Source organism: Amblyomma mixtum, chromosome 1, assembly GCF_055824585.1.
Source record: "Amblyomma mixtum isolate Tamu chromosome 1, ASM5582458v1, whole genome shotgun sequence".
NCBI classification, from domain to species: domain Eukaryota; kingdom Metazoa; phylum Arthropoda; class Arachnida; order Ixodida; family Ixodidae; genus Amblyomma; species Amblyomma mixtum.
The window spans coordinates 260848911-260872573 of NC_143012.1; the positions used below are offsets into that span (position 1 = coordinate 260848911).

General features: G+C 44.0%; 1 pseudogene; it reads left to right on the forward strand.

The window, feature by feature from the left end:
* The first annotated feature begins 4463 nt into the window (after positions 1 to 4463).
* LOC149371581 (uncharacterized) lies at positions 4464 to 5673 on the forward strand (annotated as a pseudogene).
* The last annotated feature ends 17990 nt before the right edge of the window (positions 5674 to 23663 follow it).

Here is a 23663-nt window from a genome sequence, read left to right on the forward strand (position 1 = left end):
GTTCATAAAATCTGATACCTCATCTACAGTATCACATTCATGAAGGCGCTTTCATTTGGTGTAGCAGAGAGAACTTGTATCCTAAGCTCACGTTGTGCATTATTTATGATTTCTTTTTTTTAAATAAAGCACATACAATGTTCTTGTTCTTTTCTATTCGAGCTGTTCTAAACTGAAGTAGGCTACGGTTCTTTAAAACCCAAAGACTAAACGAGCGCCGTTCTTGGCTGACACGTCTCTGTACCCCGAATTCATAACCGTACCCTGACAGGCTGCTAGAATGGACTTGTGGAAAGCAGAGCAAGGTCCTCATATCGCCGCCTCGAAAGCCAAGTCCTTTTGTCTTCTCCTTTGAGTTCGTGCCATACGAGGTCAGGCGGGCAGAGGCACAGGCGGTCTTCGTAAAAGTACGTAATTCTTGCTCTAATAGAGCGACTTTAGCCGACGCCGCTGCTGCTGCGGCACCGTTAAGTCTGATAGCGCAACCGATTTACGCCACGTCTTCTTACTACGCTTGACGTACGAAGCAGAGGATATAAGAAAGTGACGCCATGTTTAGCAAGATAACAATCAGAAAGCGCCATACTTGCATTGGGAAATAAAAGTCCCCGACGTGTCTTGTCCTAGCACATTGATCTCCTTGACGACAAATGGATTTTTGAGCGCTTATCTACGTACTCATACCTCTGCCAATTTGTTATGAAAGAACTCAAAGCTGGTTATAAGCGCCCACTTTTCAGTAGGACCGCGATACAGGGAGAAAAAATGCGTTTCTATGTACGTATTATGAATGTCACTTTGCGCAGTGACTATTTACCTGTTCTGATCATCCGAGTAAAGTGGCAGGCCGGAAGGGAAGTGGCACGAAACGCACAAATATGAAGGGCGTTTTTCCGTTGCCTAAGCGTGCTTTTCTAGACTTTCAGTGTTTTTACAGGTTGTTCAATAAATTTCTAATAGAAAAGTTATCGAGCTTTTCAAGCTTTTCGAGGTATATAAATAACCACAAGTCGGATAAATTAAAAAAAAGTTCAAAAAAGAAAAAAAAGGAGCAGCGCTTCCACATCTTTCATCACATACAGCCAAATGCCACTGAAAAATAGTACTGAATTCTGGTGACTCACTTTCGAAGAGCTGTCTTTGAAACAGAAGCAAACTGGTGCTGCTGTAACGTTCAGAACAGTTTTTATATTTAACAATGAACTGGAGGTAAAAATGCACCATTCGGTGGTATAAGATACGCTCTCAGCTTGTCGCGAATTGTGCAGGATATATATATATATATATATATAAATATATATATATATATATATATATATATATATATATATATATATATATATATATATATATATATATACATATATATGCTACAAATATCAAATTTTCAAGCAACAACTTTTAGAATTTAAGCTGACTGGTCAATTTCGCCGCTCCGAATCTCGGCCAACAAAAGTACGCTCCTAATATTTGTTCCTACATTTTTTGTGAGATGAACTCATTGCACGCAAATTTCAGTCTAAGCCGAGAGCCTGTTTACGTAAGCAGCATCGAAGACTGAAGTTTCGTAACACGAATTTTCCGACAGTATCTTCAGCATCTCAGTGCATTTTATACACGCTGTACTTTTTGAACCGTTCACAGCGATGTATAAACAATTTTTATAGGAAAAGGGCTTCCGCCACGGATTCTACACACAATATCCTAAGCACAGATTTAATAACCATGAAGCGTCAAGCACAGGCTTCCTGCAGGAGTTGACGAAAATCAAGTTATTAAAAGTGACTCCTATAGACAGGCCTCCCAACTCTTCAGTGCTTCCCAAAAAAAGTAAATGGCCCGCAGAGCGCCGCCTTCTATCTTCAAGCACAAGACAAAACGCATTGAATGTTACACAGATGTTGTATACTGCATACCGCAGGACAGCAGTATGCAGTATACATCTGCGTCAAAATCAATATGTCCTGTGTCGTGCTTGATTATATAAGGTGGGGCTCTGCGGCCCCGCTATGATCAATCACTGCCACGTGTAAACCGGATTTCTTTTTTACGACCATAAAAACGACTGGAACAGCGGACATGCCTGCAATCCTATTAAGGCCATCTGGCACTTCATGAACGTACAAGATTACGACCGACGACCGACCGTGTCTTTTCCTTGGTTTCGTCTGAATTTTTTTTTTTGCCTTTTAATACTATTAGGAACTTTCCTAATATCGAGGCCAAGACGGTATCGGGGTAGCTGTTCCCTTTTAACATCGCAGTTTGCTGATTAGCGTCTGCTACACTCTGTGCACATCTCATCTCCTGTTACTTTGGATGAAGCAAGCATGAACGATGGATCGTTTTGCTAACTTGGAGTGTCCAAAATCCTTTCTCAGTTATTTTCTGTCCTTTAGTCTTGGAAACTCCGCGCGTGTGTGTCTTCATCTCATGAGTTTTGAAGTCCGAAATCTTATGAACGATTGCTCTGGCATTTCAAAAGTGAAGCTGAGTTCCTTGAAGGCCATTGCTCTCAAGTCAACCGGCAAAAGAGTGCATAAAATCGTCAACATATCTATGTGATCAATTTTTTTCGGTGTTTTTCTTGTGACGTTCCCAGTCTTGTGGAGTGTGTTTCAAACGGTGTTAACAAAGCCTGCGCGTACTAGTAACCGAAGCCCGCATGATGTGCCGCAGTGGTAGTGGCTTGCGGCAGCCGCCGAAACTACGAGCACGGCTGAGTACGCCGTAGAGCTAAGAGATTGCGCGTGCTATCTCGCACGCTAGGACGCCTCGATGCGGCGTTGTGGAGCACTGGCATGTAGGCACCCTGAACCGCCAATAAGATTGACCGTTCATTGAGATTGTCAGTGCGTTCTTAATGTTTTTTTTGCAACCATGTGGAGGTTGCACTACCACGCTACAGTGTAAGCTAAGTATTGGACACGCACGTTTATGTGCTACCCAAAAATTATTTTTTTCACCGATCTTAGAACTTCACACTTGCCCTCATGCTATACGAAACGAAGATGATGAAAGGAGGTTTGGCTAATTATGTAATTCATCTGAAAATATGACTAATATTTGCCAGAGTGAAATAGACATCTTTTGCTTAGCTTCGAGCAGCCTCGGAGGCAATGTGGGGCACAATGTTGGCTGTATTGCAGGCGCATGAATTGAGCGAGGCAGCTAATTGGGAACATGTAGGACACGACTCTTATCTTTGAAATAAACTAAATATTGCTGAAGAAATTGACTTTTATACATTAATTCAAAGTGAAAATATGGTACCAAATACGAACTGGCCCTATAGCGATGAAGTTTATAGATACCACACCGTTTACGATTTCATTCTGCAGGCTATGACCAAGTTTATCATGCATTAGAAAAGGGCCCCTTAAAACTCGGATGCTTAAACCGTCTTCGGGTGGATGCCTGACGCATCGTTACGGTCTCGCAGCCTATGTTTTACGTCCATGTGCATTTCACTGCAGAAAGACTTATGCATGCAGTTAGAGGTTATTTAGGCCTGTGTTTTCACCAAGATTTCTATGACCAAAAGAAGACCCCAAGCTGAAATATGCAGTTGACTGGATCTGATATTATGCCGGGGCTCGTAGTCTCAAAACGAAGTTTCCTGAACCTAGACGAGAAATTCGTGGCTGCCGAGTGCGAAAAGACTGAAATGTTCTAGAGAGGAGTAAGGGCTACTAGGCTCTGTTCATTTATTACACAAGAGAGTGCGCTCACCATGCGTGATTTCCGATGCGCGTATGCTGTGTAAACCTCGGGCAGTGCACATCAAACTTGGTAAGGGCAAAATCTCAAGCGACAAAAGCTTATTGGATCTTATCGCTGGAAATAACAAGGTGCGCTGAAAGATATGAAGAAATAACTAAGCAGCGCACGTGTCACGTGGTAGCCTTAAGAGACCGTCGCGCTGTAATTTAAGGGGTCCAATGCGATTGTTGTTGCCGCAGAATAAGTAATGTTATCGAGATATTATCAGAGATATCACAGAGACAACATCGCTGATTCATCTTCCATAGAAGTTGCTCCATACGCGTTTCAGTCTGTCGATTGAGCTTTCTCTGCTTCTGACGTGTTTCCTTGCGTTGTGGTAGCAAGGCGCACCACACGAAATCTGCGGTCAGGAATACACAACTCTAACGAGTGAATACTGTGAAAGAGTAAGTCCATGATTTGATGGCACCATTTCCAGCTTCGATCACACTAACGAAATTGTGAGGCAAGCTAGGACTAGTGCAATTCCAGCTGCACACACACTGTGACCGAGTAGCTTCCAGTACGCAAGTTACCAAGAGAGGCGTTAAAAGCAAAAGCCAACAGCGTCATAGATGATAGAAGCTTTCACGCGCTTTCAAGAGTTCTGAAGAAATATTTCGCTACTGGCACGTCTAGCTGGCCATCACGCTTTCACTTACCTAACTGCTATCGGTGACGGTGACCTAACTGGGCTCGGTGGCTGTGCCACGATGCAGTCATCAAATCCGCTCGTTTTCGCCACGCAGGTTTTTGCACCGCTCATCACCCAGATGCTATTCCTGTCCCTGGTTCCCGCCCCTTCGCATGCCACCTGTGCCATCGAATCCCTTCGCTTCGAATCTCCCGCCGGCCTGTCTGCACAGCAGCCTGCGGCTTCAACCTGTCCGGCAGCGCCACCACTGCTATTCCTCGACCACCTCGACTGTCCCCGGACTCACCCAAGGTCATCGACAGCAGCAGCTACGGCGACTATAAAACCGCATCACCCGCGCTCGGCGCCCTGTGGGCTCGGTGGCTGTGCCACGATGCAGTCATCAAATCCGCTCGTTTTCGCCACGCAGGTCAGTAAACAATACTCTCTTTTCACGAAAAAATCGAGCAATTACTGCCTCCTGCAGCTACCGAGCCCACAGAGCTGCCTTTCCATTGCTCTTGAATGTGCTGATGTCGTGCGTGCCCTGTTGCTCTTGACTGGCGATGTTGAATCAAACCGAGGCCCCGGAAAGGTTCTAGAGGAACTGAAGAAACTGTCTGATGGTCAGTCACAATTAATAGTCGAGGTCCAAGGTCTTAGAAATCAACTTACAACTACGGTACAAGCTATTTCTGATCTTAGTAACAGGTTATCCGCCCTAGAAATTCATTATCAAGATGTTGTAACCCTACGCACTGACATGGATACGATCTGCGCTAACACTACCCAAACAGCCAAAGAAATAAGAGGTATAGAAGCCCGTTTGGATGACGCCGAAAATCGCTCGCGACGCAACAATTTAATCTTTTACAACATTAAAGATGAGAATACATCTGAAACGTACTCGGAATCTGAAGAAACAGTCCTCCGCCTCTGCCGTGATCAGTTAGATCTATCCATTGACCCTAAAGAAATTGAAAGGGCTCATCGTCTCGGGCGTCATTCTCCTGAGCGCATTCGACCCATAATAGTGAAATTTACATTTTTTTAAAACCAAGGAGATGATTCTTTCAAATGGCCATAAGTTAAAAGGCACCGATTACAGCATAGGGGAGGACTTTTCACGCCCTGTCCGAGAAGCGCGAAGGCACCTCGTAAAGTTTGCCAAAGCTACTACCACTAAATTTTCCTTGCGATACAAAACTTTGTGCATCGGTTCTAAACGCTATGCATTCGACGAGTCATCACAGTCTGTACACGAAATCTCATAGCATAAGTCTTATCGTCGCGCCACTACTAATCTTCCTTGTAACAGCCCTCGCGGTAAACTTCCAAATCTTCCTTTTTCTGTTATATTTACCAACATACGTAGTTTCCTTCCCAAGCGTGAACACATTTGTAATCTTGTTTCATCATCTTCCAGCAATATACTTGTACTAACAGAAACGTGGCTAACAGACGACGCCACCGATCCGGAAGTTTTAGCTGATTTACCAAATTTTAACGTTTTCCGAAGGACCGCAAAGGTTCACGAGGAGGAGGTGTTCTTATTGCCACCAACCAGCTGTTGCCTTGTTCTGTCATTAACATCCAATCAGAGCTTGAAATACTTTGGATAATCTGCCGTTCCGTACCACAAATCGTCATACTAGGCGTCTGTTACCGGCCCCCCTCCAGTAGTCCAATCTTTTCCTCAAAGTTAAGCGATAGTCTAAATCAAATAACTAGCAAATATCCCAACGCGCGCATTATTCTTTTCGGTGATTTTAATTACCCATCCATTGACTGGCTGAACCCAACACCAACAGGCAATACTGAAATGACGAACTTTGTCGACGTTTGTTTGAATTTCAATCTTACCCAGTTAGTAACTGAACCCACACGCGTAACACATGAATCCTCCAATATCCTGGACCTCATTCCAACTAACCACCCGGAAAGTTTATCATCACTTACTTCTCTCCACGAAATTAGTGACCACAAAGTTTTACACGCTACTTTCACCTTCATCCCCCAATCGCGCTTAACATTCCCTAAAACGATTCGCCTTTATGACAGAGCGAATTACGAAGAAATCAATAATAATTTAATAGCGTTCTTTCCAAACTTTGATACAAGTTTCGATGATCGGTCAATTGAGGAAAACTGGCTTATCTTTAAAACTAAAATTATAGAACTTACAGCGAAGTTTATTCCCACCATCACATTTCGTGCCAATCCCAACAAACCATGGTTCACAAAGCATTTGAAAACACTTGAAAACAAAAAGAAGAGATTTTTCCGTGCAGCTAAACGTAACCCGAATGCATGCGCATGGAAGAAATATTACGAAGCCGAGTCAACATACCTGCAGTCTATCCATGTTGCCAAACGAACTTTTTTCCAAACTGACCTCCCCAAGATTCTAACAAATAACCCGAGGAAATTCTGGAAAGTATTAAACCCTAAACAGGCGCCGGTCATCACACTTGCTAACCCGCTTGGTGAGATTACCAGTGGCATTGAATGTGCTAATATTTTTAACGCCGCTTTTTCATCCGTTTTCACACACGAAACTGATATGCCACTTTGTACCGTAACTGACAACCTGAGTTCGCATATGCCTCCAATCATCTTTTCTGTGCACGGCATTATATCTATCATTGAAAATATCAAGATGTCATCTTCTGCAGATGCTAATGATATCACCCCCAAGTTCCTAAAAAATACTTGCCATGCTTCCGCAGCGTATCTGTCAAAACTGTTTGCACAATCACTTTCCACAGGTAGCATACCCAGTGATTGGAAGGTGGGGAAGGTTGTTCCGGTCTTCAAATCAGGTAACAAAGAATCACCCCTTAATTACCGTCCCATCTCTTTAACAAGTGTGCCATGCAAAATCATGGAACATGTCATTTATTCTCATATAATGAACTTTCTTGACTCTATAAATTTTTTTCATCCTGCTGAACACGGTTTCCGTAAGAACCTATCGTGCGATACACAGTTGGCTATTTTCATCCATGACCTGCATGTGAACCTTGACTCTAACCTACAAACTGACGCAATATTCCTGGACTTCGCGAAAGCATTTGACAAAGTACCCCACAAACGCTTACTACTAAAACTGTCCTGGTTAAACCTTCATCCTAACATATTACAGTGGATAAGCGAATTCGTGGCTAACCGCACCCAGTTCGTTAACGTTAATAATCAAGCCTCTAGCTCTGTTCCGGTAACATCAGGTGTCCCGCAAGGATCAGTCCTTGGTCCGCTATTATTTTTAATATACATTAATGACCTTCCAACGCATGTCTCTTGTAACGTCCGTATTTTTGCCGATGACTGTGTCATCTATCGCACTATCAACAACGCCTCTCATCAGTTCGCCCTCCAGAATGACTTAATCAGCATACAGGACTGGTGTAACAACTGGCTCATGGAACTAAACCCCAATAAAAGCAAAGTCGTGTCATTTCACCGAAAACGTAATCCTGTCCTCTTCTCCTATAAAATCTCGCATGCCACGGTAGAATTAGCTCAGACTTACAAATACCCCGGAGTAACATTGTCCAATGATCTAACCTGGAACGCGCATGTCACTAAAATCGTATCATCCGCTAACAGAAGCCTTGGATTCTTAAAACGACATCTACGTCATGCGCCACAAAACCTAAAATTGCTTGCCTACAAATCACTTGTCCGTTCTAAATTAGAATACACCTCTGCTATTTGGAGCCCTAACCAACATTATCTAATAAATTCCCTAGAATCAGTACAAAATCGAGCCACAAGATTCATACATTCGTGCTATTCATATAATGTCAGCATATCAGCACTAAAAGCAGAGGCAGGATTAACATCCCTGGCTTGTAGGCGTCGTATTACTAGTATGTGCTTGTTTCACAAATTTTATTTCAGCTCACTTCGTCGTCCTCCCAACATCAATCCGCCGGCACGCATTTCCCTCCGCATTGGTCATCCCCTTCAAGTAGCCCGGCCATGTACGCGTACAACTACATTTGCATCGTCATTCTTTCCACGCTCAGCCAAGGACTGGAACAGCCTTCCACACGACATCGCCGCAATCACCTGCCCATCAACATTTGCGAACTGTTTAACTACCTTTAACAGCGAATAATATTTGTATCTTACGTTTTTTCTTTGTTTATTTAATCTGATTTTTCAATGTAACCCACCCCTTATGTAATACCCCCAATCCTGGGGGCCTTTAAGGTAATAAAGTGAAGTGAAGTGAAGTGCTATCATAGCACCGTGAAAGTTAGTAGTCGACGGCGCCGTGCAGCCAACCGAGGCCCTGTCGGCAGAACCATTCATCAGTAAGCGAGGTTTTTTGTTTTTGCTATCGATTTAAAACACCCTTCGAGAGTTCACGTTGTACTGTCTTGAAACACTCACATGCAGAAAAGCCATGAATGGAGTTCTGTTTTCGGTGCCACAATAGAATGTGCAGTGTACTGTGTGTTTTTTAAACTTTTCTTTCTCTTATTTATAGCTTTGTTATTTTGACGGGCGGGAGACCCACATTTGATGCAAGAATCAAGTACTTATATTTCTTTCGAGCTAAGCGTTTCTATGAAAGACTGAAATGCAACTGCTACAAAATGCGACTAAGAACGGCCTCAGACGAGCGCTTCAGAAACGAACACATCCGTAAAACGCAGGAGTATTACCAGCCTGCAGGAACTGCAAAAATATTCATGGTGATCTGACCTAAACATTTTTACCACTAAAAGGCCTTGGAAAGAACATCAACATCAAAAACACTTTTTTGGCGCTGTTGAAGGCTTACATTCGGAAAAGTAAAGCGCGCTTATATGAAGGGGCTAACTAGTACGCTTTAATAATGCGAGAGCGGTATATGGCTCTATCGCGTCAGCAAAAAAAAGTGTCTGAAATTTCGCCCGCACGATTTCGTCGTTCTCTGAAGATAAATGTGTGAAAGTGTGATTGCGACATAAGTGTGATAAAAGGTTGTCGTCGGACAAATTTCGCTGATCAGGTGCAAATAGGTCATTCTTGTATGCGAAGGAACGCGAAAAAATACAATCAGACGTCAAAATAGCTCTGGACGTCGATATAGTACATGGACGCCAGAACAGCCACGGACGTCGGTAAAGTATGTGGACGTTTTGCTTTCTCATTGCTTCAGTGCAGATCGCCGCAGAGATCTCATTGATTTTTTTTTCTAGTGGTGCAGATGACTAAGCGTTTGGAGCTCTCACTTACTAACCAGCCCTCGTCGCCATGGCCCAGGACGTACTTATCCCCTAATAGAAAGGGTGTTCTAATAAAAGTGTCACGCCACCACCACCACCACCACTTACTAACGAAGAGTAAAGAAAAATCTCTGCCTCTCCCGTAAACGAGAGTAGAGTAAGCATGAAATGTTTACGGGCCTAATGTCATCTCGGTGGACACCCGAACCGTACCGTACAGGAAGGGAGGAACGCCACCACCCGTTCAGCGCGATGCCTTGCCATTTGAACGCAAGGTTTTTTGAGGAAAGAAAATGGCGCAGTAATTCTCTGCCATCTCGGTGGACACCCGAACCGCACCGTAAAGGAAGGGAGGAACGCCACCACCCGTTCGGCGCGATGCCTTGCCCTTTGAACGCAGCGCTTCTCCCCCGGATCACGTATGACAACGAAGTGTAACATGGCATTTATGTGCTTTTTGCACGCGTTATTAGAAATCGGAAATTATAATTCCGTGCATTATCAAACCCACAGCTCCACTGATATCTTGATAAACATTGAGAAGGCACTGGCAGCAGTTATTTTTTGTCTCGTTTGGAGACCAACCGGCGCTTGCATGCCGGTCGCGTAGGAGGGCTTAGAGAGTCTCGTTAAATCTCGTTAAGTCTCGTACGGTGCCCGGATGTTCTCGTTTTAGAGCCCGGATGACTGGAATTCAGTGCCCGGATGAGTGGATTTCAGTGCCCGGATGACTGGAATTCAGTGCCCGGATGAGTGGATTTCAGTGCCCGGATGAGTGGATTTCAGTGCCCGGATGATGGCTCTCGGTCTCGGCGTGACGTCACCGCACTGCCGACAACGGGAGCTAAAAGCATTTCATGCTTAATAAAAGACCCTTGTTTTGCAAAGCAACCCTCTCCCGTCGAGTTCAAGCTAGCCTAGTGCAACTATAAAGGAATTTACAGCTGGGCACGAAATATTAAGCGATTATTTGCGAATTAATCAATGCACCTCAATAACAATAATTATACAAAAATGGCAGTTTAAAATAGCCTTTTCAAAAGCCGTGCATCCCAGGAAACAAAGCGTGGTCTACGGACCGGAAAATAATCTTCCTCAAATATGGTGCATCCTTGAGAGCTCATTATTTTACGCATTCCTCCCGTGGTTGACGTGAAGAACTTTTTAGGCTTTCGCATCGGGCTTTGTAGATGTCCCAACACCTGCTTTGTGGTCTCTCGCAAACCTGTTGCACTGTCGCTCACACCGTGATAACCCCAGGCGCAACAGACAGTCCACCGACCAATATAGCGATGCCCAAGCAGTCCTTCTTCCAACGTTTTTAGGACACTTATGTAAAAAAAAGATCACCAGTAACACGAGACATTTCTTCGACTACATGAACCCTGCCACCACTAGTGGACTCCTAATCTCCTTGATAAGTGTATAAACACTCAAGTTGTTGTTTGGGGGCAAGTATTTGTCTTTCGCGACTGTTCAAAAGTTCACAAGAAAAAATATTCTCGAATCAGCCTTTTTCAAGGCATGCACCCAAGTGCTATTGATTTATTGCGAAACACGGGCATTTGGCACCATTATAACTTTCCTTGACGTGAGTCGAGAGCGCATAAAAATATCACTTAGGCGTTCATCCCGTCCGACCTGCATAGAAAGGTTTTAATTGAAGGTTTGGTTGTGAATTACATATATTGCATTTTAAATAACTTTCTATTGCTCTAAAAAAGGGAAACATTAGTGAATATCGAGACTGATTTTGAGCTTCGTTGTAGATTTATATTAGGCATGGATAATGTGGTACATCTGAATCTTCCAACGACAGACAAAATAAATTGTAAAGTATATATGCTATTGCTTGGTATTAGTGATCGGCGGGAAAACTCGAAAAAGTTTTCTCTACCTAACAAGGCGGACACAATGTCTGCATTCTCGGATATAGAAGCTTTCTGTGTATAAATTGGAAGATTTGAAGGGGCGGTCAAAGTCTATATGCCACCTGGTATTCATTTTTTCGGAACGCTTTCACAGAATCATTCCATAAAACGTCACCAGCAAAAAGTTTCAAAGCTCTAGTTCTTATGTAGAAATCTTTATATTTAGGAAGTGCTGCATCATTAAATTAAGTAATTCAAGAATTATCTACGCTTTTAGACAAGCTACAATTAAATAGTCATCTTTTCTGTATTTTTTCTAGCTTTAGCCTGGGTCGCTTCGGGACGTCAGCACCTTGCAAGCTATTTTTTGTAATTTGTGAACGCTTGCAGTGCGTTCATAGAACTTCAATCACTATACAAATGAAATAACTGACCTGCAATTCAGAAATGAAATGCAATGAACAAAACTGACCTGCAATTCAGAAATAATGGCCGCGTAGTTCTAGCTACTTAAATTTTCAATATTGGCAGAACGTAACAGCACTGCAAATTAAGGAATCTTTCCTCGGCTATTCTTCCGGGTGGTGCAATGGACATTTCTTTTACGCATTTCTGGCTGTTATACCCTCTGTCGATGACAGGGTGCTATATTGTTCTCCATATCACAAAAAGAAGCTCCGCCGCTGTCGACTTTCTTTATACAAAATTGGACAGGTTTCTGCCGAATAAAAAAAAATCTTTTTGTTCACCAGTGCTATTTACCGCTTCTACCTTGTCTTCAGGTTATTTCCACTCTTCCGTACCTTTCAGAAAGTCACGCAAATAATGAGATCGAAGAAACTTCGGACAGTCAGCCGTGCCAACCTCAGATGTTATAGACAGTCGGCACAAGCAGGAAGGTGACTGGGCAAAATAACTACCCACCTTGCCATTCACCCGTCATCCTTAGTCGTTTTAATGAGTGCGGCGAGTTTCTAGAGTAGCCCTTAAAATTACTTTCTAACACTTATTCGCCGCACACGCGTAGCATCTGTTCTGTCGCTACAGCGGATAACGAAGGCTTGGAGGAGTGAAAAATAAAGTCAAGGGGGGGGGGGGGGGGGGGAGAGGACACCGAGTTGTTATATATTAAGCGTAGCTGCATAGCAGAACAGAGCTGAAAACTGTGAACCTTAAGGAGACGAAGGCTAACGGTTTTGATCTCTTAACGCAAGGTGACGTCTAATATTGCTGAGAGGCACTGAACAAACTAAAGAATGTCAGTCTGGTGTGCGTCCGAGGCCTTCGTTTCTTCAGAGTGTGAAGCAGCTTACTAACATAACAAATGAAACGTCATCAGATGAGCTTGGTTGCTTCGTAAAAAGTGGGGCCTTGTTTGATTGTACGAAAGGGATTTCAAGGACACTGCTTCGAGTACCAGGTGAGTTTTGTATAGGAGTACAGCAACAAGCCATACGAATTCGGCTTGATTGGGCTTGTACCCCTACAGAAATGGCTTTATATTCAATAAAGAGATCACAGAGGTGCACTGACTTCAACGCATCCCTGCTGCATTTGGACCACACAGCCGAAACATTCGAAGAGCTGACTGCTATTGAGCTTAATAATGTAGCGATTAATGCGCGATTTTGATATCTGAAATGCACGGCGTCGGTAAGAAAAAGTAGCATGTATATATACAACTATTACAAGTTTCTTTGAGTGAGCTGTATGCATGAGCGTCCTCGAATTACGCGTTGCACTACTTGAACAGAAATAATTAAGTTTCGTTGCTTGGTATTGTTAATGCGCACGCAATTCCACTATCACTCATCCTCAAGTAGCCACTGTATGCGCTTGCAATAGTAAATGTACCTGTCAAGCCCCAGAGTTTCCTTATAATCCTCACTAATACCCATACATGGCGAGCGCTTTCTTGTAGCGGCCAATGTTTGTGTGCCTACTTCCTATGGGGGCACTTATGACAAAAGCGCGCATTCATGCGGCATGTTCTTGCCGATGCTGAGGATCCATGATGAATAGAAAAATAGCCAGAGAAAAAATTTGCCTCTTTCAAATATAAACTACTTTATATCTATTAAAAGATGGGAGGACATTTTGCTACCTAAAGTTCCTAGTGCTAGCCAATGCAATGTAAATCAGGGCAGCGGTGAGTGATCAAGTGAGGACAAGTGGGGTTTTTTTTCGCGACCTCGTCTTCGACTTCATGCGACCCTATCTCATCGCGCAGGTAAATGCAGTATTTAAGCCACACTGATGAAACTTTCTTAAAACAAACTTTAAGCGGTATTTAACACCTCAGCATGAGAGCTCGATTGTAACTGCTCTGCGTGATGAGATATTGATTTTTATTTTTCATCATCATTCAGTTACGTGCCGCCGCACCGCCGGCTGTCGCGATATGGCGCGACCGGTTTCCCGAGGCGCATGGGCCGGGATCCTGGGGTTGGTTTTAAATGATCCTGTCATTTACTTGCGACACAAATTTCGCTTTTACGGTAACGGCGTTTTCGTCAACAATCTGCTCCACGGAGTGTACCTGATCCACCAGCAGTTCTCCTTTATTCAAGTCTGCGCTGGAAAAAAAAATAGCTGTCGACTATTTCTTTGAACCACACCTGAGAGAGTACTGTCGCGATAGAAAGAAATGCGAACAGCGCGGCGCCGAAGCGCTCCGCTGCTGGAATTTATTAAGGCGAAAGCCTTTAGTGCCTCATTGATGTCGAGAGAAGGTTATGAGCAGATGTGTCGCGCGTCTGGAATGGTGCCAACTGTCGCCTCTCCTCAGCGCAGCGGCTCAAACTCCTCCCCTCCTTAGCAACCGGCACGCCGGTGGGGGGCGCCACTGTGCATAGCAACAGTGACGTCACACAGTAGTGGAAGAACGAGCGCGCGCGCGTCTGTGGTGGGAGTTGCACCGCGGCTCCTTCGCCAGACCGTCACGCAGGGTTGCCAGATTGGGCTATTAATAGCCAAACTGGGCTACATTTTGCTCGAATTCGTGTCAAAACTTTGCCTTTGGCTATGTGGCTGTTTTTGGGCTGCATTGTTTCTTGTGCATATATGCACAAAAAAGTAAAAGCCATTATAATCTGCTTTGTAATGCATATCTTTAGTGATTTTGTTACAGACTTTCTCGCATTAGCGCTGCAGTGACCGATGCCTCTGCGGAGGGGCTGTTTTCTCAGCTGAAGACGCTGTTAGATGAACAGACGAAGCGACTGTCATGTGTGGGCAGCCGTTGCACAAAAATGAACGCAGAAGATGTAGAGTGTGTGTGCATTTCCCTACAGCTAGCCTGTATGGAGGCGATTGATGCGCTACTCACCGACCTTGGCTACCTGTTGTACGCGAAACATTCCCCAAACAAGCAGCAATAGTGCAGGGAAACACCATCATCTCGGTCGATGTCCCGAACAATTAGATGATGGCAGCAGTGCTAGCAGTGCTGGCCATCATGTCAAGACCAGCTTCTGTGTGACAAAATGACTCAGCGTTACACCTGCCTTGTGATCAATTGTGAATAAGTGGGCTACCCTGCAAGCTCCCTTAAAACAGTGAAAAGCAGTGAACGCTGCAATGCAGCCAGAGTATTAAGCGAAATGTACACTCATGACCGAAATTTACTTTTTGTTGAATTTCTAAAAACAAGCTTCAGTGCGAGGACCCGGGCCCTGTAAGGCTAAACGGAAAATTTTGTTCTTATGTTAAACTCTAATTGCAAAATTCGTAATGCCTGGCTACGCAGAGCATGACAAACCGGAGCGGGAGCAGCACATATATTACATGTCAAATCATGCGGTATGGGATTTCTTTTTCTCGGCATGCAACTTCGAGAAGTCTTCCCTCGGTGACTCTGATAAATATTCCGCAATTTTATTATGGAGTGCTAAAGTGCGCTGAAGCAGCTTCCTGCGAACCTGAAGCTTCCGAGCGGCCTGCAGCTTCTCAAACCAAAAAAACATAATTAATTGCGCCTTTAGTTTTGTCCGTCGCTCATTCAGTACTTTTAGCGACAGCTCATTAAAACCAACATGCGAAATAGAAAGTCTAACTAGACGCTGGAGACGCTCCTCCACGTGACGTTTTGCCTTGCCAGGAATGGGAGCAGTTGAATGGATTTTAAACCTGTTCAGTAATGTCTGTCCCGTTTCAGCTCCAACATATTCCATTTGGATCAAGCAATTCCGCTTCCCAATCGACTTATAATGCCTGAGATCCCTCTTAAGCAAACTTTCTATTATCTGTTGTGCTAGATTTTGTAAAAACCTCCATTTATTGTTCTAAACTTTAGTTTTTAATTTTTATGTTGTGTTCTGGGAAATTGTCGTGAGCTTGAACTGCACTGCGTGGCTGAATGCATACCATTCCTCGGTGACTTTACTGTGGGGTGCTATTTGTGCTTTGTTCTTTTTGTGGTATTTTTTTTGCTGAGAAAATAAAACGACATTTTCGATAAGGATCGCATTTGCCTTATCATGAATTAGCTTGCATGCCTGCGTGGCTGCACTCCTTAAACTGGTGCTGTGTCTGTTTCCGTGCCACGCCATGGCAGCCACTTCATAGGTCGTGTGCGGAAAAGAATAATATGCAAATATCTTCGCATAAAATTAAATTAATGTTCTTAAAGAGTTACCTCAAAAAAGTAAATATTTCTGGCTACTTTTGGGTTACTCAAAAATTTCGCTTTTGGCTACATTTGGGCTACTGCGAAGGCTAACTGGCTACCTGTGGTCGGAGCGACCTGGCAACCCTGGCCAGAGGTCTCGTTGCAGTCGAGTGAGTGAGCCGCATGGCTCCGAAGCGGCCCAGTGATTCCGCGCCAAGCGGTCCGGGGAAGCGGCAGTGCACTGACCACAAGGCTTTCGCCATGCACACTTTAGAATTTCCAGTGTCTTCGGCAATTTTTTTTTCATCACGTATACACTTGGCTCGCAACACAAATGCGCTACATACATTCATGGTACACTAATATACCAGTCCTGGAATCGAAGCGACAGCGCGAACAGATTTGCAGGCAGGCGAACACGTGCAAAGCATGTGCAGAACTTGTCTTTTTCAAGAGAAAGCGCGCTTCGCGCAACTTGTCAATGGAAGGGGTGGCCGGTGTGCCTGGTCAATTATGGGGAGTCGGCGGGAGAGGGTGCTTTTCAATAGCGCTTGCAGCATCCCTCTACCACAGTGTCCGTGCCCTCTACGAAGCTCTGGTTCCTTCGGCGTGCTTTCCGGGGCGAAAGAAAGAAGGAAAGAGGCACCCTCCAGCTATGACCTCAGCTTCGCAGGGGGGCGCTGCGGACGCCAGTGAAATGCGAACTCTACGAGTCCGCATTTTTGACCGGGCAAACCGGTCACCCCTCCCTTTGAGTAGCTGCCCGAGCAGCGCGCTTTCTCCTGAAAAAAAGCCAGTTCTGCACGTACTTTGCACGTGTTGGCCAGCCTGCAAATCTCTTTGTGCAGTGGCCAGCTTTTTTGGCTTTTTCCCCTCGTGCTTGAACGCTGACGAGCTTCAGAGGATTAGCAAAATGTACAGGGGCGCTAGAAAGAAATGCGAACAGCACGGCACCCACGGGCTGCGTAGTCAGAATTTATCTTCAAGGCGTTTTTATCTCAGTAGTAACAAAAAGGCGCTAGAGTGGTACATTATTGTTTCACGTATGTCTCTAGCGTATTTGTGTTGCGAGCCAAGTATAGGGAAGCGCACCTGAAGTTTGCTCTCACTGCACCAGCGCCACTTCTCCCCTGCCGGTCATTTTACCGTTTGTGTCCGGGCAGGTCGCCGGCGGAGCGCATTGAGCCAGCAGCCTGTCGACTGGTATGCGCGTGCTGCTCGCGCAGCTGGCACTCTCTCTTTCATTGTGAGCACGCGCCGTCCTGTTCGCGGGCGCACAAAAGTGATGTTGCCGCTCGGCGTGAGTCATGGCTGGAATTCCGCGACGTTCTAAGAGTGGAGAAACTTGTTGTGTCAGGGGCTGTCACAGTAGTTCTCTGAACATCAACGGCCAAGGACTGCCCGTGGAATTCTACAGATTTCCTGGACATGTCCTACATTCATGGGGGAAAAAAAATTAATATTGGAAAATTGTAACGTACGGTAATGGAAATATTGAAGATAATGGTCCATCCTTTCTATATGTAGCAAAATCTTAAAAAATTTTTCATTGCTCGTATCGAGCAGTTGAGGATAGAAAAAACGTTAATACGAAAAAAAATGCAAGCCTCTCGATGAGAGATTGCTATAGTGAAATCTTCCAGTATATGAAAAAAAAATGCGTTCATATACTCTCTTCTATTCAAAAGTGTTTGTCCGTAATTCTTGGGTATGAAATGGATGAGAACGAGAAACGGCAGGCCTCGATAACTGCTGTGGGCAGGGTGAAGTAAGCGTTTTTCTGTTGCTAAACATGTTTGGTATGTTGGACGCGTAATATTCTGAGCAGCTTTTGCTGTAAATCACTAAGCATGCAGTGTTTTGTAAAGCTCGCGCTAACGAAACTCATTTTTTTGCCATTTTTTTTTATTTTGGAGGCTGACAACAACAGCTAGCGGCGTTATGCAGACGCGTGTGAGGCAAGGTCAGTGATCGCCTCAATGTTCCTACTTGTGACGCCTGGCTCAATTTTCGAAGTGGCTTTACATGTAAAAAATTTCTAAAAATAAAAATAATCAAAATGTTTGCTTGCATATGAGCGATGGCTCTGCAAATAAATTGGTTTGGGGATGCGCGTGCGCTGTAATCGGCATTAAAATAAATATACCAAACGCGCTTATCTCCGTTGTAACGATTGACCAAACTAGAGCATTTTTTTCTCTTAGCCGTATATAGCAAGCAGCTGGTAGGCGCATTTCGTGCGTGTTTTCGTTTTTCTCTTCAGCCTCGCGTGTCGCCTTAAGGCCACTTTACTTTAAGTTAAAATAAAAATTATTTCCATTATTATTCAGCGAAACACGTAACAAAATCCTTATTATTTGGCCAACAAACCTGCATGCACCGAACTGCTCAACCACCCAATGAAATTAAAGATATCTACGAAGATGGCTGCGCCAAAAAATATGGTATTTACCTCGAATTCCAAGTCTTAAAAGATCTCATTTACTTGCGATACACATTTCGCCGTTACGGTACCGGCTTTTTCGTGAACCATCTGCTTCACGGAGTGGACCTGATACACTAGCAGTTCTTGTTTTCAAATTTGCGCAGCGAAAAACAAAATTCACTGTCCACTATTTCTCTTAACCTACATCTCAGAGCGTACTGCCGCGACAGAAAGAAATGCGAACAGCGCGGTGCCTAGGCTCTCCGCTGTTGGAATTTATTTTCGTCACGTTTATACTTGGCTCGCAACACAAATACGCTAGAGACATCCGTGATACATAAATGTACCACTCTAGCGTCTCTTTGTTACTACCGAGATAAAAACGCATTAAAGATAAATTCCGACTACGCAGCGCGTGGGCGCCGTGCTGTTCGCATTTCTTTCTAGCGCCCCTGTACATTTTGCTAATCCTCTGAAGCTCGTCAGCCTTCAAGCACGAGGGAAAAAGCCAAAAAAGCTCGCGACTGCACAAAGAGATTTGCAGGCTGGCCAACACGTGCAAAGTAAGTGCAGAACTGGTTTTTTTTTTTTTCAGCAGAAAGCGCGCTGCTTTGGCTGCTCGCGCAGCTACTCATTGGGAGGGGTGACCGGTTTGCCTGGACAAAAATGCGGAGTCTGCCGGAGAGGGCGCATTTCACTGGCGTCCGCAGCGCCCACCTGCGAAGCTGCGGTCCCGCGGTTCGCATTTCTTTCTGTCGCGGCAGTACGCTCTGAGATGTAGGTTAAAAAAATAGTGGACAGTGATTTTTTTTTTTCGCTGCGCAAACTTGAAAAAAAAAAAATAACTGCTAGGGCATCAGGCCCACTCCGTGAAGCAGATGGTTGACGAAAAAGCCGGTATCGTAAGGGCAAAATGTGTATTCGAGGCAAATACCATTTTTTTGGGCGCAGCCATCTTCACAAGATACTTAATTTCGTTGGGTGGCTGAGCAGTTCGGTGCATGCAGGTTTGTTGGCCAAATAATAAGGATTTTGTTACGTGTTTCGCTGAATAATAATGGAAATAATTTTTATTTTAACTTAAAATAAAGTAGCCTTAAAGCGACACGCGAGGCTGAAGAGAAAAACGAAAACACGCACGAAATCCGCCTACCAGCTGCTTGCTATATACGGCTAAGAGAAAAAATGCTCTAGTTTTGTCAATCGCTACAACGGAGATAAGCAGTTGGTATATTTATTTTAATGCCGATTACAGCGCACGCGCATCCCCAAAACAATTTATTTGCAGAGCCATCGCTCATATGCAAACCCTCATTCATATGGAAGCAAACATTTTGTTTATTTTTATTTTTAGAAATTTTTTACATGTAAAGCAACTTCGAACATTGAGCCAGGCGTCACAAGTTGGAACATTGAGGCGATCACTGACCTTGCCTCACACGCGTCTGCATAACGCCGCTAGCTGTTGCTGTCAGCCTCCAAAATAAAAATGGCAAAAAAATTAGTTTCGTTAGCGCGAGCTTTACTAAACACTGCATGCTTAGTGAATTACAGCAAAAACTGCTCAGAATATTACGCGTCCAACGTACCAAACGTGTTTAGCAACAGAAAAACGCTTACTTCACCCTGCCCGCAGCAGTTATCGACGCCTGCCGTTTCTCGTTCTCATCCATTTCATACCCAACAATTCCGGACAAACACTTTTGAGTGTATGAACGCATTTTTTTTCATATACTGGAAGATTTCACTATAGCAATCTCCCATCGATAGGCTTGCATTTTTTTCGTATTAACGTTTTTCCTATCGTCAACTGCTCGATACGAGCAATGAAAAACTTTTAAGATTTTGCTACATATAGAAAGGGTGGACCATTATCTTCAATGTTTCCATTACTGTACGTTACAAGTTGCCAATATTAATTTTTTTTCCCCAAGAATGTAGGGCATGTCCAGGAAATCTGTAGAATTCCGCGGGCAGTCCTTGGCCGTTGATGTTCAGAGAACTACTGTGACAGCCCCTGACACAACAAGTTTCTCCACTCTTAGAACGTCGCGGAATTCCAGCCATGACTCACAGCGAGCGGCAACAATACTTTTGTGCGCCCGCGAGCAGGACGGCGCGTGCTCACAATGAAAGAGAGAGTTCCAGCGGCGCGAGCAGCACGCGCATACCAGTCAACAGGCTGCTGGCTCAATGCGCTCCGCCGGCGACGTGCCCGGATAGAAACGCCAAAATTACCGGCAGGGGAGAAGTGGCGCTGATGCAGTGGGAGCAAGCTTCAGGTGCGCTTCCCTCTCGAAGATCCGCTTTTTCACCGCCTCAGCAACGCCATCTCTCGTTCAGTAGGGTAAGGAGCATTTTGCCGTGAGTGGTGGCTGACTGTGTACATAGCGGCGACTCATTTATTACGCAAATAAAGTATGTCTTGCTTCCCCGTGACTGCCGGTCCCAAAACTGGCATCCGAATATCGGCCGACAGGGGAGGGTGGGTTATGAAGGGAAGAAAAAGTTCAGGCAATATGAAACAGAGACCAACGTGCCTAGTATAAAGAACTATTTGCAGAAGATTTGCTGGCATCTCTGGATAGCTGAATTTCCTAAACATTTTGTATTTTCTTCCGACAATTGTATCAGAGCGTTTTAATCTCCATCCATGTGCCGCAAGCAGCGAAGTGTTATTGCGCTCCTGGACAAGAAATGGCTGCCTGCTGCAGCGGTTTTGCGGACGTTTATTGTCTGGAATTAATTACCGCAGGCAATGCAGGCTTCCCATTCCTTGAGACCGGCATAGTTTTGGAGAACAGCGCACAAAGGAACATATACTGTACCACTGGCTTGATGGTTTGAGCATTCATCACGTTTCCGAGGGGGCTGAGTTAGATCCCCAAGCCCTTGTTGTACGTTCGGGGCTCTTTATAATCCATCAATGCTCCTAAAATCTATGCTGTCGATTGCAACTAACTCTCTGGACTTGTAATCCACTGATATACACCCAGTCAGGAAGGTTCACTTCGTCAGGGAGGTTCGAAGTACAGCCAATATAGAAAGCGCGTATATGCCTGTATTAGTGCATTTAAATCTTATATGTTGAAGGTGAGTTATAGCACAGACTTCACCTTAAACACCGCTATGTAATAACAGCTATACTTGTTTCATGCCTCAATCATACAACGCTTAGTACCATCTTATGCGGCGTGTGCTTAATTAACCAATCATATCATATTTGACACCAAGTTAATTATTCAAGTTCGGAAGTATATGGCACAAGCATCCCATATATGAGGTAGGATGTTCCATATCAGGGGAATTGTTTCCCTATAAGGATATGAGAGTCCCCATATAAAGAAATAGCATCTATATAAGGATGCAAATACGACTGTATATAGCAGTATATGGAACTATATAAGGGACCTAATGGCCGTATAAGTCCGTATTTGTGGTCTTATACGTCCATATATAACAGTATATGGCGGCATATAAGGTTTCCTATGGTCATATCTGGCCGTATTTACGATCATATATGAGCCTATATAACTGTATATGTTCCCATATATGAGTATATACAGCCATATATAAAACATATCTGGCCCATATTTGCCATTTTCGTAAGGGTAGCCAATATCTAGAGAAGGATGGCGATTTATCTTAACGTACGCCCTTGTGCTTTGCCATGGCTTTCTTGAATGACCATTAAGAAGCCGTGGTGAGTTTACCTTCTTTGCGCTCTATTAAGATTTTTGGATCATGATGAGTGATGTCTGTTTGACTCAGTCTTTGCTAGTGAACAAATTATTGCCTAGAGAGACAGGAAATACAAAATAAATTTCTCTCAGATCTTATGATCTTGCATGAAGTTGTTTTCCAGGAATATTTGAGGAATAGGTGTAAATTATTCCCCTGACTATTTCTGGCAGCAAAAGTATTCAGAAAAACCAGAGTGATTTGTCACAAAACTGCAGGACCGTAAGTGGCATGTCACGAACCTACTGTGGAATTAAAAACCTAGGCACCAAAGATGAGTATTTTTCGCGTGAAGTAATTTGTTTCATTTATGAAGGAAAGTGATTATTCATGATCCTCAGCTTGCTCGCTCTTAGTCTTATTAAGGCGAAAGCCTTTAATGCCTCATCGTTGTCGACAGAAGGTTGTCAGCACAAGCATGTCAGCAGAGGTGTCACGCTTTTCGGTTGGTCGAAATGGTTATGACGTCACAGTGCGCGGATTCGGAGTACGGAGGTCACCCACGGAAAGAAAAAAAATAAAAAGAGAAAGATAATACGAAGCTAAACAAACAGTCAAAATAAATATAAAAAAATAAAGAAGAAATAAAAGAACAAATAAAGAGGAATTATAAATAAGGAGAAAGTAAAAATGTTAAACAAAAATAAACAAAATAACTAAATAAATAAAAACAACAAAAAGAAATTAAAACAAAAATAAAAATAGAGAAATCAATGCCAAACAGTGCACCTGGAAAGCCTTTCGCCTTGCAGCACTTTAGAGAGCCAAAGTGCCCGTGGAATTTTTTAATCGTTTAGTGCTTAAATAGCCCTGAGAGACGGTAAAAATGATTCCTAAAACCTGATCGCAGCGCTGTAGTGCGCATTTTTCTCAGTTAATGTATTTCGGGCTTCCTGTGAAGTCAAGCTTGTGCTGAAATAAATACTTCAGCGCTGCTGACATTACTAGCACTTTCGGCAGATACAGAAGCCGATGGTGATGGAGTCTGTTAAAGAACGAGTGGGCGATTGGGAGCAAGACCGGGAGTGGCTGTTGCGAGAACAAAAGGAAAGGCGCAACGAATACTGCCAACCTTGCAGTAGTCGCATAATATCTTAGGCAACGTGGACGTGTTCAATCCCACCCCATAAAAATGCTTTCCGCGAGATCAGCCTATGCAGTACTGTGGTGAAAATTTCTTGCTGGCAATATGTGCGCTTCAGCGAAAACACGGAAAAGAAGAAGCCGAAGCTGCTCTCTTTAAGGAAGACTCAAATGTTCAAACATTGCAGGTTTGTGCTGCGCCAAAAAAAAAAAATTGAAAGTGCTTGCATCGCTAGGAAAAAATTTCGTCGCTGGAAACAAACGGTCGGCGACTCTCTGCGACGCGGGTGTTTGTTCGACTTGAGTCATTAGC